This window comes from Thalassophryne amazonica, chromosome 9 (genome assembly GCF_902500255.1).
Source record: "Thalassophryne amazonica chromosome 9, fThaAma1.1, whole genome shotgun sequence".
In the NCBI taxonomy this organism is placed as follows: domain Eukaryota; kingdom Metazoa; phylum Chordata; class Actinopteri; order Batrachoidiformes; family Batrachoididae; genus Thalassophryne; species Thalassophryne amazonica.
The window spans coordinates 24,606,418-24,629,761 of NC_047111.1; the positions used below are offsets into that span (position 1 = coordinate 24,606,418).

The following is a 23,344-nucleotide window of genomic DNA, read 5'->3' on the forward strand; positions in this document are numbered from 1 at the left end:
CTAAGAGCTCCGTTCAGATCTGGGGTGGCAATCCAGTTTGAGCGGGATTCATCTTGAATCCTGCTGAAAGGAAGGTTTAGAAAAGTTTTAGAAAATGGATAATGGTTGAAACAGTAAGCAACATCTAGTGGACAGTAGCCCCCCCCCAGAATTCCTGGCTACGCTCCTGAATGTCTTGCTGTTTCAGAGTTCGTGTTCATTCTCTTTTCACCAAAAGAACACATTGCGGTTTCACGAGGTTTCTTTTTCTGTATGTCAGTGAGTAAATATGGCAGCTGAAGATTGGAGCGAGAGGCCGAGGCAGATGGTAAAAGAGGGCGGTCAGCAGGTTCTAAAGTGTACCGAGGAGCAAATGACTGTTTACTGTTTTTGATTATAATGTGAGTGACAGTAATGGTGATAACAGCCGCGGTGATGGAGGTAATCATTACCTGGCCAAGTGACCTTTCCAACGCACTCAGTGCGACACGTGTCACTGCACGCGCTTCACTGTACTTACAGCCGACAGCACTTTGCTGCCATTGGTGAGTTTCAAATATGAATTAGATAATATGAGAGATTTTATTCCAAATCGGTTTATTTTTCAGTGAAGTTAACTTAATTATTACCAAGGCACTGCCTTGGGTACTGGAAGGCAACCACCCAGGGAGACATCAGTCCATCCCCACCTCTTGAAAGTAGGAATGTATCTGCTGCAGCCAGGTGAAATGTGGACATCCCCTTGGACCTCTGCAGCCGCTGGGGTCCTCAACACTGAGGCACTTGCGTGCTGGATCATGCCCACAGTGCACCACATTCCAGAAGTAACCAAGGATCCTCCAGACAGATCCAGTACCAAAGACATCCAGTCATCACCTTAGATCACTGGTTAGCATCCAGGTCTTACAGCCATAGAGTAAGACAGGAGGCACCAACTTTTGTTCTCCTGCAAAGACACTGGCATTGCCAAACACCTCTGTCCTGTCACCTCGTGACTCCATAAGATCTTCCCAGATGTCTCTTGACATCATATACTCCAAGAGTATTAGCTGAAAAATGGTGAAATAGTGGAAATTTTGAGGTGCAAACAGAAATTTTGAGGATAGGTCCAAGAAAATGTGTAGAAATCGCATCCCCCTTTAGGCTTTTTCAAAATCCAAGATGGCATCCAACTGGCTGCCATTTTAGCTTTAAAACAAAACAAAAACATATCTTTGCTTCCTGAAAAGTTTGGAACCTGATTTAAAATCTTTCTCATGATTATCAAGAGGTTTTATGTGTGAACTCTGAGATAATATTCAGATTTGAACGTTTTTTGATTTAGATGCCATGGTGTGGAACAGACATGGAGTGGAACAGACATCTCAAAGTTTAGTCTTCATCAAGGTGACTTTCTGCTGGTCCTCAAGACATCTGAACATCCATCCAACAGGAGCTCTTATAGTTAGCTGAGTTTCATGACTTAAAGGGCTGACATAGAACTTGGCCCTTCTGATCAGGCAGACCATTCCGTAAAAATTGGGAAAAGTCCCCCCCCCCTCCCCGGGATCTCTGGACTCTCAATTGCTTCAGCCCCACCCACTCTTGGATCAGGGCATTTCATGGCAAATACAGTCTCACTCCCAGTTCATGATGGCATCACAAAAAGTGCTCTAATCTATTGGATCATGATACCATCATGAAATGTAGTCGATTTTCATGATGGTATCACGATGTAATAGATCATGAACTGTAGTGAGATTAGGCTGATTTTTGTGGATGCTGTGGGACATTATGGTTATGGTTAGTGTTAGGCTGCTAGTTGGAATGCGTGTCCCCATCACCAAAATATTCTACATTTCGAGGTGGTATCACAATCTAATAGTATGAGACTGGGCTGTCCATGGCAGGTCCAGTGCAACCTGATGTAACTCTGAGTAAACGTGGAGCACACTACATTCTCAACTCTTCATATCTCTGGATGAAGTTTGGTGGGGTTGGGGCAAGGCTGTCTAGAGAAGAGTGCGATGTGGCTGATGTGGACTGTGGCCAAGTTCTGTAAAATTTTAAAAACCCATTTAAACATTTAAACAGAATTTTCTCCAATTGTGCTGATCCATCCTGTGCATCATGTTGCTCTACTCGGAAAAAGTCTGAGAGTTTCTGTTAACCATCGCAATGAGCAAAACATCATCATTCCACTTGAAATCTCATCTAATAACCTTCTGAAGGCTAAACTGCCACAAAGAAACAATAGGAAATTTTAAATAATTATAGTAAATGACTTCTTTTGGAAAAAGCAGTGAAGCACTTTTTTTTGTTATTGCTCATGTTTCATTGATGTGCTCAGAACACGCAGCAACTGAACCGTGCCGTCTGCACCCAGCCTCAGCGGAGCTGAAGAGCTATTTTGACTTTACCCTTTGAGAAGTTGCTCTACGTCCATATTTGTTACGGTCTGTTGTGCGGAGTCTTGCTGCGTAACAAAACCATCGGTTCGGGGAAGCGCTCGCTCCATAGATGCCCACTAGATCTCCGAGCTGCCTGCCACAGTTGCCTGGCAACTGTCCAGACCTTCAGGCAAAATGATGCAGACAGACACACAAGCAGAACACATGGAAGCACTTACATATTCAATAACACAACGAGAGCACACATGCACGCGCACACAGGAACTACTGCCCATCTGAACCGGTACACTCAGGAAGGACGACATAGAGACAGGAAATTTAGTTTATCTTCCTCTGCTGATTACGAGCGGAGCGAGTTCCCGCCTCGATTTCGCTTTCAGTAAGTTTTCATTCTGATTCTCCTCATCTGCTGACTTGGGCTTCCTCCTGACTTTAGCGCTGAGAGCAGCACTTTATGAGGCACTCATGCATATTCAACATTTGCTTTAGGTAACAGCCAAGAAACTGTGAAGCCGCCTTCAACCTCGAAGTAAAGACGCCGAGACAATAAAGTAAACGGATGAAAGAGTGGAAACAAACGGCAGAGGGGAATTTAAAAAGGAAATATTTACAGTATGCTGCATGAAGAAGACGTTCAACAACAATAAAAAAAGAAAAAAACTCAGTCTGGTTCCTCTGAGAGAGAAAAATGGTGTATTTGGTGTAATCGTGTTAGCATAATCAGTGAACAGACAAAATATTAGAAGCACTTTGTCTTCCTCTAATGCATGTTGATGAGATCAGTCACGGTGAAAGCCATTTCCCTTATTGATCTCCCTCATTGTCTGCAAAACAGGACGAGATCTTCAGATGGCGACAGCATCTTCACATTTTTCAACACTTCTTCTATTACGTTAAAATCTGCACTTTTACCATCAGCAGGAAGCGTGTCACATTACTGTGTTAATGAAGGGGCAGCTATGGCATAGGCGGGCACCAGAGGGGTGCCAGCAACATAACCTTTTTTTAACCTTTATAATGGCAGAAGTGCACTCTCTTGTGGCGACATAGTATCACTTATTCTCCTTTCTGCAGTGGAATATGTCACAAACATTGCTAAAAGTGCAGCAGATAGGCAAAATAACTGCATTTTGTGATAAAAGCATGATGTTTGATATACAGTTTATTGTGAAAGTATTCAGAGTGCTGCACTTTTTCCACATTTTGTTATGTTACAGCCTTATTCCAAATGGTAGGAAATTAATTTTCACCTTCAAAATTCTACTCACAACACCCCATTTTTTTATTTTTTGAAAATTTATTAAAAAAACAAAAGAAAGAAATCATAACTATTCACAGCCTTTGTTCAATACTTTGTTTATGCACCTTTGGCAGCAATTACAGCCTCAAGTCTTCTTGAATATGATACCACAAGCTTGGTGCACCTGTCTTTGGATAGTTTGGTGCATTCCTCTTTGAAGCACCTCTCAAGCTCCATCAGCTTGGATGGGGGCGTAGGTGCACGGACATTTTCAGATCTCTCCAGAGATGTTCAATCAGATTCAGATCTGAGCTCTGGCTGGACCACTCAAGGACAGTCACAGAGTTGTCCTGAAGCCACTCCTTTGATATCTTGGCTGTGTGCTTAGAGTCATTGTCCTGCTGATAGATGACCTGTAGCCCCAGTCTGAGGTCAAGAGCGCTCTGGAGCAGGTTTTCATCCATGATGTCTCTGTACATTGCTGCATTCATCTTTCCCTCAACCCTGACTAGTCTCTCAGTTCCTGCTGCTGAAAACATCCCCACAGCATGATGCTGCCACCACCATGCTTCACTGTATGGATGGTGCCTGATTTCCTCCAAACATGATGCCTGGTATTCACACCAAAGAGTTCAAACGTTCTCTCATCAGATGAGACAATTTTGAATTTCTCCTGGTCTGAGGGTCCTTCAGGTGCTTTTTGGCAAACTGTAGGCGGGCTGCCATGTGCCTTTTACTAAGGAGTGACTTCTGTCTGGCCACTCTACCATACAGGCCTGACTGGTGGATTGCTTCAGAGATGGTTGTCCTTCTGGAAGAAGCTCCTCTCTCCACAGAGGAATGCTGGAGCTCTGACAGAGTGACCATCAGTTTGTTGGTCACCTCCGTGACTAAAGCCCTTCTCCTCCAATTGCCGCTCAGTTTAGACGGGTGGTCAGCTCTAGGAAGAGTCCTAGTGGATCTGAACTTATTCCATTTACAGATGATGGAGGCCACTGTGCTCACTGGGACCTTCAAAGCAGCAGAAATGTTTGTGTACCCTTCCCCAGATTTGTGCCTCGAGACAATCATGTCTCAGATATCTACAGACAATTGTGTGTGTCAAAGGTGTGTGTCTTTCCAACTCATGTCCAAACAACTGAATTTACCCCAGGTGGATTCCAGTTAAGCTGTAGAAATATCTCAAGGATGATCAGTGGAAACAGAACGCACCTGAGCTCAATTTTGAGCTTCATGGCAAAGGCTTTGAATACTTATGTACATGTGATTTCTTAGGGTTTTTTTTTTTTAATAAACTTGCAAAATTCTCAAAAACCCTTTGTCACATTGCCATTATGGGGTATTGTGTGTAGAATTTTGAGGAAAAATAATCCATTTGGAATAAGGCTGTAACATAAAATGTGAAAAAGTGAAGCACTGTGAATAGATACACTGTAGCCAAAGGTATTCCAAATAAAAATGGATACTGGGCCATGATGAATTTTCAGTGTGTCACTTATGGCAGAGAATTTTCAAAATGTAAATTTAAAAATCCTTCCATCGATTCCAAAAAGGTAGTATGGGCTATCTATGACTGAATGTTACAGATTTATGGGGTAAAAACAGCAAAAAGGATGACAAAGGTTAATTTCAGTTTATTAACCCTATTAGCACAACCAGTAATTTGCATCACTTTTTACCGAAATTGGAGCAACTTTAACTTTTGACCCCTGTACAAACTGAAACTGACCCTTGTCATCCTTTTTGCTGTTTTTACCCCATAAATCTATAACATTCATTCATAGATAGTCCAAACTACACCTTTTTGGAATCATTGTAATGTGGTATATTTTTCAATATGATTAGAGCATTTTTCAATTTTCATGTTGAAAAATGGTCACCATGGCAACCATGATGAGAATTTATGATGGCTCAATATCCAGATTTTTTTTTTTTAAATATCTTTGTTGTGTGTTGGGGGGGTTTGGCTGGGCATTTTGGGTGTTCTTTTCTTTTCTTTGCTCTCCAGGTGGTATGCAAACTGATTTATTGTCTGTGGAGAAGGTGCTGGCAGAAGAGTCCTTCACCCTCATCAACGTAATGTGCAGCACCTGTGGATGGTGCTCACGTGCAACCTTAAAGACTTTCAGCTGAAGCAGATAATGAGATGGCGTTCTGCATTTAAGCCATGTGTGATTCAAGCAGAATTGCCGGGAACTCGACCTTGTGATGTTCGTTTGTGAGACGCTGAGGACCGCGCCTGGGTTTGACACCGTGCCTGTGAAGGAGGACGGGTGAGGGACACATGCTGTCAGCACACATCAGAGGTGATTTGATTGTCTGAATAATTGTTAACAGTAACTTGGTATTTTGTTACGCAGTATATGTGAATATTGATGAGAGTTGTGCAGTTTGCTTCTCACTGCCGTGGCGTGCAGACTGATGATCCTCCACCTGTTGTGAGAAGCTGCTCATTTACATAAAGCTTAAATTCAGACCTGAATGTGTTGCTGATAGTGTGTGCCTTTGAAGGATATTAGTTGTAGCTGCTGACTTACCTCACCTTTTCTATCCTTTGCAGAGTCGGTTTGTCGTGTCCACCTGGGGGGTGTTTGGCGGTGAACGTGGGTCCAGAAGCGCCGGGCTTCAATCCTTTTGGGCGCTGGAGAGCGTGCCATCCTTCACTCCGCCAGACAGATGCATTTTACGTTTGTACACTTTGTATTGCACAGAAGGGGGAAAATAAATTGTTTTGTTATTGGAACTGCTTTCTGGTTGTTTTGGCGCTGGGTTCCATCAGACGCAGGTCCACTCCTCAACCCGCGTCGACACATAACAATCTTTGGCTACATCTGTGCTAAATTTGGTACTTTTAATCACCAAATGCACAATTCTTATGAAGAAAATAGTTATGCCACCCCACTATAATAATGACTATGTCACAACATTATTAACCCAACCAGCCTTTTAATGGCAATAATAAACATACAGCACACACACACACACACACACACACTAATGATCAGTTATAAGTTATAAGTCCGTCAGACGCAGGTCCGCTCCTCAACCCGTGTCGACACATAACAGTAGTTCCCGGCCATTCTAAAATGGACCCAGCGGCAGAGGCGGTTCCATTTGCCAAAAGAGTTCAAGAACACTTGGAGAAAATATGGGAGCAATTACAGCATCTCGCAAACCAAATTAAACAAACAGATGTCCGCGTTACGGAGCTTGCAGCGCAAGCCGTTCCGCTTCCTGCTGCTCCAGCTGCGGCACCATCGATACTGGTGCAGATAACTCCGTCACCCAGAGATTCGGCTTCCGAATTGATTGTTTGTCGTCAGGAGCCTTATGCGGGAAACGTTGAAGCCTGTGCTCCGTTTTTGATGCAATGTTCTCTGGTTTTTGCTCATACCGTTGCCCAGCGGTTACTGAATCTCAGGCAGGGGAGGCGGAGTGCGGCGGATTATTCTGTGGATTTCCGACTTTTTTCTGCTCAGTCCGGTTGGAATGCCGCAGCTTTACGAGGAGTGTTTGTGGATGGTTTAAATGAGTCATTAAAAGACGAGCTAGCAGTCCGTGACGAGCCAAATGATTTAGATGAGCTAATATCTTTGGTGATTCGTCTAGATGATCGGATAAAGGAGCGTGGACGCGAGAGAGGGCGGCCATCAGAACGGGTTTTTTCGTCTCGGGGCTTTCCCCGACACAGGTCTGGGCTGCCTCTTCTTCGCCCCACTGAGACTCCTCCGATGGGACCTCTGGCTCCTCTTGCAGATGAGCCCATGCAGCTCGGACGAGCTGAAGTCGCTATATTGCCCCGTCATATAAGCGTCAAGAAAAATAGTGGTGATGTCTCTCCAGGTGTTCTGGGACAGGCAAAATAATACACACCAAAAAAAAAAAAAAAAAAAAAAATTGTTTGGGCTGATGTTTTTTTCTGAATAGGGGTTATAAATTGTTTGGGGATTCAGGGGCGTATCTGGTGGAGTGAACGACAGGCGGTTCGAAGCCCGTCCTGGTTTTCAGTTGATCGTTGGTTTTCATTATTTGTATTTAGGTATTTTCTGTTTGGGTTTGGGGTCGGTTTGTTTTGTTGTTTTTTATTTCCCTACTTCCCTAACCCCAACCTCACTCGCCCCAAGACCGTTTGTCTTGTGGGTTGTGGGGTGGTGCAGGTTGGTCACGCTGAGCGTTCTCAGAAGACCTCTGCACCTGGGGGGGGTTGTTAGGGGCGTTTTTTCTGGTTTAGTTAGGGCCCGGTTCCACTCCAGCCTCGGTGGCCTTTGTACCGTTCGTCATTGGTGTTGCCGGGGTGTGGTGCAGCGGGAACATACCTCAGTCGGAGGGGTGGGCCGATCTGTTGCCGTTCGCCATTTCGGTAGTTCCACCCCTCCCTTATAGGCTGGGGTATGGTCGGGTTGAGACACCGGACGTATTTCCGGTTTTCCGCTGCGCCTTGGGGTTGGGGCCGGGTTAGTTTTCCTGTTCCCTTCCCCGGCTTGATGTTTTGTGCCGTTTGCCAAAACTGAGCCGCCGAAAGGCTCTGGGAGGGATCTGGGGTCTTTCGGGGTGCTGGCGAAGGTAACAGGGTTTATCGGTTGTTTTATTTGCCCCCGGGGTTGTTTATTGTAGTCCTACGGGGGTTGGACTTTTGTGTTTTTTGTTTCCTTCCAGGTTCCACCTCCAGGGTTGATGGGACGGTCCTCTGGGGGGGAATTGGCTTGTGGGGCCGACTAGCCAAGTGTGGCCGGGTCTGGGGTTCCTGGGTTGTGGGGAGGGTGCCTCCTGGGGTTTGATGGTACGGTCCTCTGGGGGGCGCCGTTGCTCCATGTGTACCTGGGGACCTCTGTGGGATTCCGGCTTTGGCTATTTCTCCTGGAACTGGCGGTGAAAGCCTTCTGGGGGGTGTTGGGCTCTGCAAGTCATTCTGGGGGGGTTGTTTGTTATTTTTCTTTGTGCTTTTGTGTTTGTATTGTGTTTGTGGGGCTGTGTTGGGTTTTTGCATTTGGGAGTTTTTCTTTTCTTCCCGGGGTTGGATGGGACGGTCCCCTGGGGAGGTTTTGGGTGGGTTTTATGTTTTTCTTGTATGTTGGGTTGTACTAGGGACTGTTTTGGGGTTTTTGTTGATGCCAGCCGGCCTTGCAGCTGCGGTGCCCTGTCCTGCTGTCTGCGGTGGACCTTGGGAGCGTTACGCTGTCTGCTTCCTGACGAGGACCCTGGAGGGAGGTGCTGTTCTCGGACCTGGTCTGTTCGGTCGCCGGGAGGCTTCTCGTTAAAGGGGGGGTACTGTTGTGTGTTGGGGGGGTTTGGCTGGGCATTTTGGGTGTTCTTTTCTTTTCTTTGCTCTCCAGGTGGTATGCAAACTGATTTATTGTCTGTGGAGAAGGTGCTGGCAGAAGAGTCCTTCACCCTCATCAACGTAATGTGCAGCACCTGTGGATGGTGCTCACGTGCAACCTTAAAGACTTTCAGCTGAAGCAGATAATGAAATGGCGTTCTGCATTTAAGCCATGTGTGATTCAAGCAGAATTGCCAGGAACTCGACCTTGTGATGTTCGTTTGTGAGACGCTGAGGACCGCGCCTGGGTTTGACACATCGTGCCTGTGAAGGAGGACGGGTGAGGGACACATGCTGTCAGCACACATCAGAGGTGATTTGATTGTCTGAATAATTGTTAACAGTAACTTGGTATTTTGTTACGCAGTATATGTGAATATTGATGAGAGTTGTGCAGTTTGCTTCTCACTGCCGTGGCGTGCGGACTGATGATCCTCCACCTGTTGTGAGAAGCTGCTCATTTACATAAAGCTTAAATTCAGACCTGAATGTGTTGCTGATAGTGTGTGCCTTTGAATGATATTAGTTGTAGCTGCTGACTTACCTCACCTTTTCTATCCTTCGCAGAGTCAGTTTGTCGTGTCCACCTGGGGGGTGTTTGGCGGTGAACGTGGGTCCAGAAGCGCCGGGCTTCGATCCTTTTGGGCGCTGGAGAGCGTGCCGTCCTTCACTCCGCCAGACAGACGCATTTTACGTTTGTACACTTTGTATTGCACAGAAGGGGGAAAATAAATTGTTTAGTTATTGGAACCGCTTTCTGGTTGTTTTGGCACTGGGTTCCGTCAGACGCAGGTCCACTCCTCAACCCGCGTCGACACATAACAATCTTTGGCTACATCTGTGTTAAATTTGGTACTTTTAATCACCAAATGCACAATTCTTATGAAGAAAATATACTCAACAAAATATAAACGCAACACTTTTGGTTTTGCTCCCATTTTGTATGAGATGAACTCAAAGATCTAAAACTTTTTCCACATACACAATATCACCATTTCCCTCAAATATTGTTCACAAACCAGTCTAAATCTGTGATAGTGAGCACTTTTCCTTTGCTGAGATAATCCATCCCACCTCACAGGTGTGCCATATCAAGATGCTGATTAGACACCATGATTAGTGCACAGGTGTGCCTTAGACTGTCCACAGTAAAAGGCCACTCTGAAAAGTGCAGTTTTGTTTTATTGGGGGGGGGGGGGGGGGATACCAGTCAGTATCTGGTGTGACCACCATTTGCCTCATGCAGTGCAACACATCTCCTTCGCATAGAGTTGATCAGGTTGTCAGTTGTGGCCTGTGGAATGTTGGTCCACTCCTCTTCAATGGCTGTGCAAAGTTGCAACGACGAACTGGAGTCAGGTCGAGACCCCGATGAGGACGACGAGCATGCAGATGAGCTTCCCTGAGGCGGTTTCTGACAGTTTCTGCAGAAATTCTTTGGTTATGCAAACCGATTGTTTCAGCAGCTGTCTGAGTGGCTGGTCTCAGACGATCTTGGAGGTAAACATGCTGGATGTGGAGGTCCTGGGCTGGTGTGGTTACACGTGGTCTGCGGTTGTGAGGCTGGTTGGATGTACTGCCAAATTCTCTGAAACGCCTTTGGAGACGGCTTATGGTAGAGAAATGAACATTCAATACACGAGCAACAGCTCTGGTTGACATTCCTGCTGTCAGCATGCCAACTGCACGCTCCCTCAAATCTTGCGACATCTGTGGCATTGTGCTGTGTGATAAAACTGCACCTTTCAGAGTGGCCTTTAATTGTGGGCAGTCTAAGGCACACCTGTGCACTAATCATGGTGTCTAATCAGCATCTTGGTATGGCACACCTGTGAGGTGGGATGGATTATCTCAGCAAAGGAGAGGTGCTCAATATCACAGATTTAGTCTGGTTTGTGAACAATATTGGAGGGAAATGGTGATATTGTGTATGTGGAAAAAGTTTTAGATTTTTGAGTTCATCTCATACAAAATGGGAGCAAAACCAAAAGTGTTGTGTTTATATTTTTGTTGAGTATAGTTATGCCACCCCACTATAATAATGACTATGTCACAACATTATTAACCCAACCAGCCTTTTAATGGCAATAATAAACATACAGCACACACACACACACACACACACACACTAATGATCAGTTATAAGTTGAAAACATGATCCATGACGTGACACTGCACACAACCAAATCTGTAGGTGTACATCTGAGGAGACAATGGGCCAAAAAAACAAAAACTATCAGGTGCCTAATCTATAATTCTATGGTGGGGTTTGGGTGCATGTGCAGGGGTGGCTTATCATTTTAAGGGGATGAAGCCATGCATATTACCAAAAAAAAAAAAAAAAAAAAAAATTATACACACTATAAAAGACACACATGACTTCATAATGTATTTGTCATTTTTAATGGTGTGTCAATAAAGAAAAGTGTTTGTTTCTTTGTGTGTGTGTGTGTGTGTGTGTGTGTGGTGGTGGTGATGGGGCACCAATGTAGAAACTCACTTAGGGTGCCATTATTTCCAGGGCTGGCCCTGTATTTTTATGTGGCCACATTATGGGTATGGTCATTACCGCCTCAGAACCATCAGTGGCGCTATAGGAGAATTCAATGCAATGTCACTTCAGGAGATGTTCTGCTCCTAAAGGAGCCTGGCTGTCAACAGAGCTAACTTGCAACCACCATACGAGGTCTGTGAAAAAAGTATCCGACCTTATTATTTTTTTCAAAAACCATATGGATTTGAATCACGTGTGATTGCATCAGCCAAGCTCGAACCTTCGTGCGGAACTCCTCCACACGTCTGTCTTAATGTACCGAAAAAGTGCTGATGTCCACGTCTTTTCACAATTACTGTGCTAGTCAGATGACATACCGCATCAAGACAGCGTCCAGTTTAGAAATGAATGGCACATTCCACTGTTACAGGAGTTTTTGTCATGGAAAGAGGAGCGGCTCCACCGCGACGCATGGCACAAAGCAACGCCGTGATGAAGCCTCACAGGACATGTTGGGGCATGTCCAGCTCATGCACAATCACAATCGGATAATCACACGACTGGAAAGCAACCGGAATCCGTCTGAAAGGCATCTCAAAGCCGTCCATGAGCGGCACGGTGGCGCATTCATCTGCTTCTTTTTCCATGAAAAAAACTCCTGTAACAGTAGAATGTGCCGAAAAAGTGCTGATGTCCACGTCTCCTGCCTTTTTGTGAAAGTCAGACGACCTCCCGGATCAACAAAGCTTTCATGTTGGAAATGATCTGGTTGTTTCAGCGGGGTCTGAGCATGTCGATCAGCGCTGGGAGTGCGCCGCGCTCTCAGCAGTTGTGGGCCGTCCTTAAAGCGGCAGTAACACTCCCTAATCTGTTTAATCCCCATAAAATCGTCCCTGAAAGCCATATTAATTTTTCGAACGGTGTCCACCTGGAGGTCTCTCACAGTTTCTGGAAAAAAATTGATGCAGCAAAGCTCCAAATCGTTCAGACATTTATTCGCAATAAAAAAACAACGAGAGGGGTGGACCAGTGCTCACACAAAGCCTGCTCACAGGCGAATGACGCAACTGACAGACATGAAAAAACTCGCGCATGCGCACGAAGGTTCAAGCTTGGCTGACGCAATCACACATGATTCAAATCCATATGGTTTTTGAAAAAAATAATAAGGTCGGATACTTTTCTCACAGACCTCATACTTCATAGAGGCCACCAGCCCCTACATCATTTTCGCTCTGATAACACTTCTGGTGGTAGCGACCGGTTTCGGATGGGTTCAATCAAATATGCAGAAATGTGTGCCCATAACCAAACCTACTAAAAAAAACAAACCTACCTACACCAGCTGTGTAGATGGATTATCTTGGCAAGGTGGAAGTGCTCACTAACATGGATCTTAACAAATCTGGAACCAAAATTCAAGGAAACATTGCAAGGATTAATGCTGGATTGATTTTAGGTTCGAGCTTGGCTGATGCAATCACACGTGATTCAAATCCATATGGTTTTTGAAAAAAATAATAAGGTCGGATACTTTTTTCACAGACCTCGTATGGTGGTTGCAAGTTAGCTCTGTTGACCATAAAATTTTATTACAGAGATTAGAGCATGCCATAGGTATTAAAGGCACTGTGCTGCGGTGATTTGAATCATATTTGTCTAATAGATTACAATTTGTTCATGTAAATGGGGAATCTTCTTCACAGACTAAAGTTAATTATGGAGTTCCACAAGGTTCTGTGCTAGGACCAATTTTATTCACTTTATACATGCTTCCCTTAGGCAGTATTATTAGACGGTATTGCTTAAATTTTCATTGTTACGCAGATGATACCCAGCTTTATCTATCCATGAAGCCAGAGGACACACACCAATTAGCTAAACTGCAGGATTGTCTTACAGACATAAAGACATGGATGACCTCTAATTTCCTGCTTTTAAACTCAGATAAAACTGAAGTTATTGTACTTGGCCCCACAAATCTTAGAAACATGGTGTCTAACCAGATCCTTACTGTGGATGGCATTACCCTGACCTCTAGTAATACTGTGAGAAATCTTGGAGTCATTTTTGATCAGGATATGTCATTCAAAGCGCATATTAAACAAATATGTAGGACTGCTTTTTTGCATTTACGCAATATCTCTAAAATCAGAAAGGTCTTGTCTCAGAGTGATGCTGAAAAACTAATTCATGCATTTATTTCCTCTAGGCTGGACTATTGTAATTCATTATTATCAGGTTGTCCTAAAAGTTCCCTAAAAAGCCTTCAGTTCATTCAAAATGCTGCAGCTAGAGTACTGTCGGGGACTAGAAGGAGAGAGCATATCTCACCCATATTGGCCTCTCTTCATTGGCTTCCTGTTAATTCTAGAATAGAATTTAAAATTCTTCTTCTTACTTATAAGGTTTTGAATAATCAGGTCCCATCTTATCTTAGGGACCTCGTAGTACCATATCACCCCAATAGAGCGCTTCGCTCTCAGACTGCAGGCTTACTTGTAGTTCCTAGGGTTTGTAAGAGTAGAATGGGAGGCAGAGCCTTCAGCTTTCAGGCTCCTCTCCTGTGGAACCAGCTCCCAATTCAGATCAGGGAGACAGACAACCTCTCTACTTTTAAGATTAGGCTTAAAACTTTCCTTTTTGCTAAAGCTTATAGTTAGGGCTGGATCAGGTGACCCTAAACCATCCCTTAGTTGTGCTGCTATAGACGTAGACTGCTGGGGGGTTCCCATGATGCACTGTTTCTTTCTCTTTTTTCTCTGTATGCACCACTCTGCATTTAATCATTAGTGATCGATCTCTGCTCCCCTCCACAGCATGTCTTTTTCCTGGTTCTCTCCCTCAGCCCCAACCAGTCCCAGCAGAAGACTGCCCCTCCCTGAGCCTGGTTCTGCTGGAGGTTTCTTCCTGTTAAAAGGGAGTTTTTCCTTCCCACTGTAGCCAAGTGCTTGCTCACAGGGGGTCGTTTTGACCGTTGGGGTTTTACATAATTATTGTATGGCCTTGCCTTACAATATAAAGCGCCTTGGGGCAACTGTTTGTTGTGATTTGGCGCTATATAAAAAAAAATTGATTGAAATTGATTGATTGATTTTTTTTGTATTAAACTATGAATACATTTCTCAGCATGCCACATGGTATAAAATACATGCAGGAGTTTGTCATTACTGTTACATTTTTTTTTACTAACTGCATATTAATATCACACATTTTAAGAATCTATTTGATGTAGCTGAAAATAACTTGTTCTGGTTTCCTCTGATATTTGCACCACTCGGCCCACTCTCACTGCAGCCTCGCATGGTGGCCAAAGCACACAACATTCAGCCACAATAGTCGGCCATAACTGTCAGAAAAGAACCAGGTTTCAGCCAGTGATTATTCTTAAAAACAGTCCTTCCTGCAAGCATTTCAACAAACCACTTCTAAGTTTTTACACAGCAGCTGTTAAGATCCAGTATTGTTATGAGCATTTTAACAGGAGCTGTCCATGGTGCTGATTGGATGTGGAACCCACTGAAGCATCATTGAATGTTTAGAAGACTATAAATCAATTAATTTGATTTGAAAACACCAATTGACAAAATCTAACACTTCAAGTGTGTATATGTATTCAATTTGCTAAAATGTACCAATCCTGTAGGTCAGGGGTGCCCAAGTTCGGTCCTCGAGATCTGCCTTCCTGACACTCTTAGTTGTCTCCCTGTTCTAACACACCTGAATCCAATGAAAGTCTCGTTAGCAGGCTTTTAATGAGCCTTTCACTGGATTCAGGTGTGTTGGAGCAGGGAGACAACTAAGAGTGTCAGGAAGGTAGATCTCAAGGACTAAACTTGGGCACCCCTGCTGTTGGTTTTCTTTCTCCTTCCTCTATGAGTGTGCTGTGCTGTTATCACTGAGCGATGGAGCCTCATTTGAAAAGGGACAGCTGAAAACTGCAGGAAATATTGTCAGTGGATGCACATGACCAGTTTGCCACAGATGACATCTCATATACAGGTCAGGAGGTCTGGCGGCGTACAGTGGCCCCATATGTCACCACATCCACCACACTGCAGACCCGCCTTGGGACATGTATGGTAAACACCCAGGCAGGCATCATGTCCATCCCCATCTCCGCTGCAGCCAAGTGAAATGTGGGCATGCGCTTTGTCTTTTCCAGCTGCTGCGGTCCTCAACACTGAGGATCCTGTTAAGTGCCTATTTGTCGACATATATTATAACATGATAACTAAACATGGCAGATGGTGCAAACTATTCCTTTTTCCATTCTTGTAGATCAACCAATAATTTGCATTAATCTTTGCTAAAATTGGAGCAACATTAACTTTTGAACCCTGTACACACTAAAATTAGCCTTTCTCACTATTTTTTTTTTTTTTTTTTACTATTTTTACCCCATAACATTCAGTTATGGACAGGCCATACTATATCTTTTTGGACTCTTTATGATCAGACAAATAATGTGGTATACCTTTTAAAATGATTGGAGCTTGCTACCACCCTAGGATGGCCACCATACATGTTTGTGTAGGCCATGGTATAGTCATGCTGGATTGTTTGTGTTATTTTGTACCCTCAGGTGGTACCAAAAATCTGCTTGGAACTTGGACTGTTTTGCCCTGCATTAACGTGTATTATGGCCCCTTCACACATAGTACGAATAAGTGCAACTCAAGGTGAATCACGGCAGAAAAGCGCATATGAGCGAACCACAAAAACATCAAGCTGAAGGGCAAGCGTGCATGATCCACTGCAACGGTTTTGTGCACGCGGGAACACAATGCGAGCAACTGCGTGATGTGCAACCACATTGCACCGCTGCTGTGAAAATAAAATAAAAAATGCATGCCACCCACGGGATTCGAACCTGCACTTTCCAAAAGCTCCGACTGCCAGTCAGAAACATTACCACTGAGCTACCATCACCGTCCTGTAAAAGGTGCGAGAAAATGTCTGATATCAAGAACGAGATGGATGTATTTAAGAAAAAAATAAAACCACATAGCATATAGAAACACTGCATTTTATTGAATCCATCTTATCAAGCGGGCAATACAAGTATGATCTGTCTGTTCCTCTGTAGATGACCCATGGTCATAGGCGTACAGTCATGAAGTAGCATGAATGATGAAGCAGGGTGCGCTTATCATGTCCACATCTGCTGGCGGTGTGTCCAGCCCTGTGTGCGTGTCCTGCCTGACACGTGTGTTTTGTGGAAGGCGCGCCGCAGGACTGACACTGCGTCATGTGGAACAGTGTGGGTGACGTGAAATTCAAATCGCCCACTATGTGTTATGATCTGACGGTCCGTTTCACATGGGGTAGCCTATCAATGTAGGTGCCGTGCACGCGCTCGCTGCAGCCCATTGCAACAGTGATATATGTTTTTATGTTTGTCCACTTGAGGACAGCAAACAGACACACGCGCGTCACAGTGGACAGTTGTTAGTTGACCAGCCGTGACGTCCAGAACCACAGATCTCCACAGCCGTTCCTGTGGGCAGACACACCCCCTGTCAGTTCAGTGCACACACCAATGTGTCACTGTGTCTGTTTGCAAAGCCACACTCGTGGGGGCACTTAGACAAATTTTGCATCCACCTCGACAGTGATCATCTGCTGACTGTTTTTGTAATTGATAACGTGAATGGACACACATTTTCTAAATGCCAAGCGAGTGGTGTTAGATGTTCATGTGTGTCAGCTGGAATCTGGCAGACACTTGCCGTGAGAGGGATCGAATGGGCTCTCACAGCGCACACTCTGTCTTTCAGCCACTGGTGTGTGCAAATAGTTGTAGCAACAGGTGCACGGGGCACTGGAGGCAGTTATGATTTTACACGTATTGCATACGATTCCTGCTTCATGTGAAATTCGACCACATTTGTACTATGTGTGAAGGGGCTCTTAGGGATGGCGTGTGGTAATTTTCCACACTTTTGGGCGAAGGACAGTGTGACTGACAAAAGAATATCAAAAATAAAGAAGAAAACTTTTAGTGTTTTAACATAGTTATGGTTTTGAGATTGTTTGGTCCGCGAGTGCCCATTTGGCTCCTAACTGGGAGGATATATTGTAGACTATACAAAAAAGGATGTAACCAATAATTTATGGAATGTTGATACAGTATGTTGTGCAGTTTAACAAGTGGAAATTCATGAACTATCTATTTCATTTCAGTCCATTGTACACTGTGTGTGTAAAACCATGAAGCAGACTGACTGCAGTGGGTCACTGAACATAATTGTGTGGACAGAGAAAGAACCAGAGGAGATAGAGATGGCGGCAGGGTTTAAAAAATATACATGACAGGTATTAAACTGTATAGTGGCCAAAGCTACTGTCAGATTCTAAATGACAGGAAGGTGAAAGGAAAATATTCAGAGATATGCCATGTAATTCCGCTGCAACATCACACAAAAGATGAGAAATGTCAAAAAAAGAGGAAGGATATTACTGTGTGAAATACAGGGAAAAGATGATTGAAAAACTGAATTAATCTAGAAAAACTGTTGGCAGGAAAGTAAAAAAAAAATATATATTTGTCAGCAGATGGTGAGTATTTTCTGCACACTGAAGACTAAGATTCTGTTTTGATATTGGAAATAAAGAGGATTTTATTGTTAGGTATTGTGTGGCAGCCTTGAGGATTATTAACTAATATGACGGTGCATGCATCAAAATGTGGGATAAAGAACTGACATTATTTTTCCTCTGTAACTCTATGCACCATAAACAAAAAGAAGAGAACAAAATAGATGTCACTGTTCCAAAAAGTATAGACACACAATCACAGAATAGGCAACATTATTAAATGTGAAAAAATAATATTTAACCAATATATCAATTTAATCTAAATAAGCATATTTTGTATATGTATCCGCACACTGCATAGGTTACAGTTTTTGGAAATGAATGTGTTATATAAACACGGCTGGACTGGTTATCTGGCGTAACGGGCAAATCCCGCGGGGTCCTCGCACATTTTGGGCCCCCTCAGGTCTGTCATTAAAAAATATATGTATATAATTATATTTTTTATTGATTGCGATGGTAAAAAATGGATTGGATGTCCTGAGGCACATTGGGCTAGTCCAATGAAATTCCTTGGTTCTCGAAGGCCCACCCCTCCCTACAAGTCCCCACCTGACCCAAGTCACCACTCAAAGTTTTGGCTATTCGGTCCGAGCTCGAGTGGAAATCGGAGAGTTGTGCGCAAAATGGAGAAGCAAAAGAGTGGAGCTGAGAAGCGAAAGGAAAAAAGAAAACAGAAATTAAAAGACGACGCAGCAAAATGTGCCACAACTGTGGAGTTGCAGAGTATACATGTGGCGTGCCAGAGTGTTGTCTCCCCCCACAACACGTGCGTGCATGTGGTTTGCAGACCCCCAAACCCCCCCCCCACAGGCGAGGCGCCTCTCATGTGATCAGCGTGACACCTTGGTCTGTGCGCTGAACGGACAGGGATGTGGCTTGCTGTCAACAGCTGTTGTGACATCTCTGGTCCTGGACGGCACAGCTGCAGAACACGTGCCGTGTTTTGATGGACATGCGCGAGTGTGTGTGCTTGCTTTCTTCACGCGGAAATACATAAAAACATACACTGAAGAAAGTATTTGAACACCCTGCGATTTTGCAAGTTCTCCCACTTAGAAATCATGGAGGGGTCTGAAATTTTCATCTTAGGTGCATGTCCACTGTGAGAGACATAATCTAAAAAAAAAAAACGGAAATCACAATGTATGATTTTTTAATAATTTAGTTGTATGTTACTGCTGCAAATAAGTATACTCAACAAAAATATAAACGCAACACTTTTGGTTTTGCTCCCATTTTGTATGAGATGAACTCAAAGATCTAAAACTTTTTCCACATACACAATATCACCATTTCCCTCAAATATTGTTCACAAACCATTCGAAATCTGTGATAGTGAGCACTTCTCCTTTGCTGAGATAATCCATCCCACCTCACAGGTGTGCCATACCAAGATGCTGATTAGACACCATGATTAGTGCACAGGTGTGCCTTAGACTGCCCACAATAAAAGGCCACTCTGAAAGGTGCAGTTTTGTTTTATTGGGGGGGGATACCAGTCAGTATCTGGTGTGACCACCATTTGCCTCATGCAGTGCAACACATCTCCTTCGCATCATCCGTGAAGAGAACACCTCTCCAACGTGCCAAATGCCAGCGAATGTCAGCATTTGCCCACTCAAGTCGGTTACGACGACGAACTGGAGTCAGGTCGAGACCCCGATGAGGACGACCAGCATGCAGATGAGCTTCCCTGAGATGGTTTCTGACAGTTTGTGCAGAAATTCTTTGGTTATGCAAACTGATTGTTTCAGCAGCTGTTCGAGTGGCTGGTCTCAGACAATCTTGGAGGTGAACATGCTGGATGTGGAGGTCCTGGCCTGGTGTGGTTACACGTGGTCTGCGGTTGTGAGGCTGGTTGGATGTACTGCCAAATTCTCTGAAACACCTTTGGAGACGGCTTATGGTAGAGACATGAACATTCAATACATGAGCAACAGCTCTGGTTGACATTCCTGCTGTCAGCGCGCCAATTGCACGCTCCCTCAAATCTTGCGACATCTGTGGCATTGTGCTGTGTGATAAAACTGCACCTTTCAGAGTGGCCTTTTATTATGGGCAGTCTAAGGCACACCTGTGCACTAATCATGGTGTCTAATCAGCATCTTGATATGGCACACCTGTGAGGTGGGATGGATTATCTCAGCAAAGGAGAAGTGCTCACTATCACAGATTTAGACTGGTTTGTGAACAATATTTGAGAGAAATGGTGATATTGTGTATGTGGAAAATGTTTTAGATCTTTGAGTTCATCTCATACAAAATGGGAGCAAAACCAAAAGTGTTGCGTTTATATTTTTGTTGAGTGTATTTGACCCCCTACCAACTAGCAAGAATTCTGGCTCACACAGACCTGTTAATTGTTCTTTAAGAAGCCCTCTTATTCTGCACTCTTTACCTGTATTAACTGCACCTGTTTGAACTTGTTACCTGTATTAAAGACACCTGTTCACACACTCAATCAATCACACTCCAACCTGTCCACCATAGCCTAGACCAAAGAGCTGTCTAAGGACACCAGGGACAAAACTGTAGACCTGCATAAGGCTGGGATGGACTACAGGACAACAGGCAAGCAGCTTGGTAGAAGACAACAACTTTTATGATTATTTATTAGAAAGTGGAAGAAACACAAGATGACTGTCAATCTCCCTCAGTCTGGGATTCCATGCAAGATCTCACTATGTGGGGTAAGGATGATTCTGAGAAAGCTCAGAACTACACAGGAGGACCTGGTCAATGACCTGAAGAGAGCTGGGACCACAGTCACAAAGATTACATTAGTAACACATGATGCTGTCATGGTTTAAAATCCTGCAGGGCAGCAAGGTCCCCCTGCTCAAGCCAGCACATGTCCAGGCCCATTTGAAGTTCACCACTGACCATATGGATGATCCAGAGGAGGCATGGGAGAAGGTCATGTGGTCAGATGAGACCAGAATAGACCTTTTTGGAATCAACTCCACTTACCATACACCCCCAAGAAAACCATCCCAACCGTGAAGCATAGGGGTGGAAACATCATACTCTGGGGGTGCCCTTCTGCAAAGGGGACAGGACGACTGCACCGAATTGAAGGGAGGATGGATGGGGTCATGTATTGCGAGATTTTGGCAAACAACCTCCTTCCCTCAGTAAGAGCATTGAAGATGGGTCATGGCTGGGTCTTCCAGCATGACAATGACCCCAAACACATAGCCAGGGCAACTAAGGAGGGGCTCCGTAAGAAGCATTCCAAGGTCCTGGAGTGGCCTGGTCAGTCTCCAGACCTGAACTCAATAGAAAATCTTTGGAGGGAGCTGAAACGCCAAACCTGAAAGATCTAGAGAAGAGCTGTATGGAGGAGTGGACCAAAATACCTGCTGCAGTGTGTGAAAACCTGGTGACAAACTACAGGAAACGTTTGACCTCTGTAATTGCAAACAAAGGCTACTGTACCAAATATTAACACTGATTTTCACAGGTGTTCAAATACTTATTTGCAGCAGTAACATAAAAATAAATTATTAAAAAATCATACATTGTGATTTCCGGATTTTTTTTATAAATTATGTCTCTCACAGTGGACATGCACCTAAGATGAAAATTTCTTTGAAAATAATTATTTTCCTCACTGTATCTCTTTTGTGACAGGAAAGTGCACACATTGACAACTGTACCAGCTGAAATGGACTGTCAGTTCATGTGGACATGCAGCAGGCGATCTGAATATCACGTATGTCTGACAGGACACGCGTGTCCTGTGAGCGTCACACTGCAGGACTATATGACAAGCCAACAGTGCGACAAATACGCCACTTTCAGTCATGTATCAGCAGAAATACGCCGTAACAAACACTGTTTGGTCAATTATTACAGCATGTTTTTCTCTTTTTTAAAAAAATACATTTATGTCCTTATTGATTTCAGGCATTTTTCTGTACCTTTTACAGTACAGTGATGTGCAGTGGTAAAGTTTCTGGCTGGCAATCAGAGCTTTTGTAAATTGCAGGTTCATATCCCGTGGGTGGCATGTGTTTTACACAAGTAAGATCTAACCTTACCAACCCCTTGCACTGTGTTCCCGCACGAACGTGCACGACACCACTGCATGCACGAAACTGTCTCAGTGGGCTCATTCACGCATGCCAGCTGGCTCGATGTTTTCGTGGTTCGCTCATACGACCTGTTCTGCCATAACTGGTCCTGATTTGTACTTATTCATACCACGTGTGAAGGGCTCTAAAGTAATTTTTGAGGTCCTTATACTCTGGTGTGACTTATATACCCAAAATTCACACGTAAATAGGAAACAGTTTTTGTATATATTGTCATTAAAGTTGAATTTCATCACATTTAATTTCTTCATGAATATTTATCTGGGGTTTTTTTTTATCATTTTTAATGCTTTCATGGTGCATTAAATGTGCCTAAAACCTTTGCACAGTACCCTATATTGTAAATAATAGTTTTAATTGTGTAGCTTCGTTTTTGTGAACCTTATGTCACATTTTATTTTATGTACTCTCATACGCCAAGAGGGGTTGACAGAGTGAATAAAGAATAAAGTGTTCTCCACCTCCATTGTCGATGCGGCTGCTCGTAGCTGTGGTCGCAAGGTCTCTGGTGCCTGTCGCGGCGGCAATCCCCGAACCCGGTGGTGGACACCGGAAGTAAGGGATGCCATCAAGAGTGAAGAAGGAGTCCTACTTATCTTTGTTGGTAGGTGGGACCCCAGAGGCAGCTGACAGGTACCGGCAGGCCAAGCGTGCCACAGCCCGTGCGGTCACAGAGGCAAAAACTCGGGTCTGGGAGGAGTTCGGGGAGGCTATGGAGGAGGACTATCGGTCGGCCTCGAAGAGATTCTGGCAAACCGTCCGACGCCTCAGGAGGCGGAAGCAGGTCTCTACCAGCACTGTTTATGGTGCAGGTGGGGAGCTGTTGATCCTGACTGGGGATGTTGTCGGGCAGTGGAAGGAGTACTTCGAGGATCTCCTCAATCCCATCGTCACGTCTTCCGAAGAGGAAGCAGAGACTGGGGACTCGGAGGCGGACTCATCCATTACCCAGGCCGAAGTCACCGAGGTGGTTAGAAAGCTCCTCGGTGGCAAGGCTCCTGGGGTGGATGAAGTCCGTCCTGAGTACCTTAAGTCTCTGGATGTTGTGGGGCTGTCTTGGCTGACACGCCTCTGCAACATCGCGTGGCGATCGGGGAGAGTGCCTCTGGATTAGCAGACCGGGGTGGTGGTCCCTCTGTTTAAGAAGGGGGACCGGAGGGTGTGTTCCAACTATAGGGGGATCACACTCCTCAGCCTCCCTGGTAAGGTCTATTCCAGAGT

The 23,344-nt window shown here is 44.4% G+C and overlaps 1 protein-coding gene and 1 long non-coding RNA gene across 2 annotated transcripts in view; one reads left to right on the forward strand and one right to left on the reverse strand.

Annotated features, from left to right (window-relative positions):
- Positions 1 to 4,697, forward strand: part of LOC117516915 — a 28,131-nt gene extending 23,434 nt beyond the window's left edge. Inside the window, exon 3 of the long non-coding RNA XR_004562571.1 lies at positions 4,592 to 4,697. This is a non-coding gene — a long non-coding RNA (uncharacterized LOC117516915). The remainder of the gene's footprint in view (positions 1 to 4,591) is intronic.
- Positions 1 to 23,344, reverse strand: part of nlgn2b (neuroligin 2b) — a 233,898-nt gene that overhangs the window by 26,002 nt on the left and 184,552 nt on the right. The window lies entirely within an intron of this gene.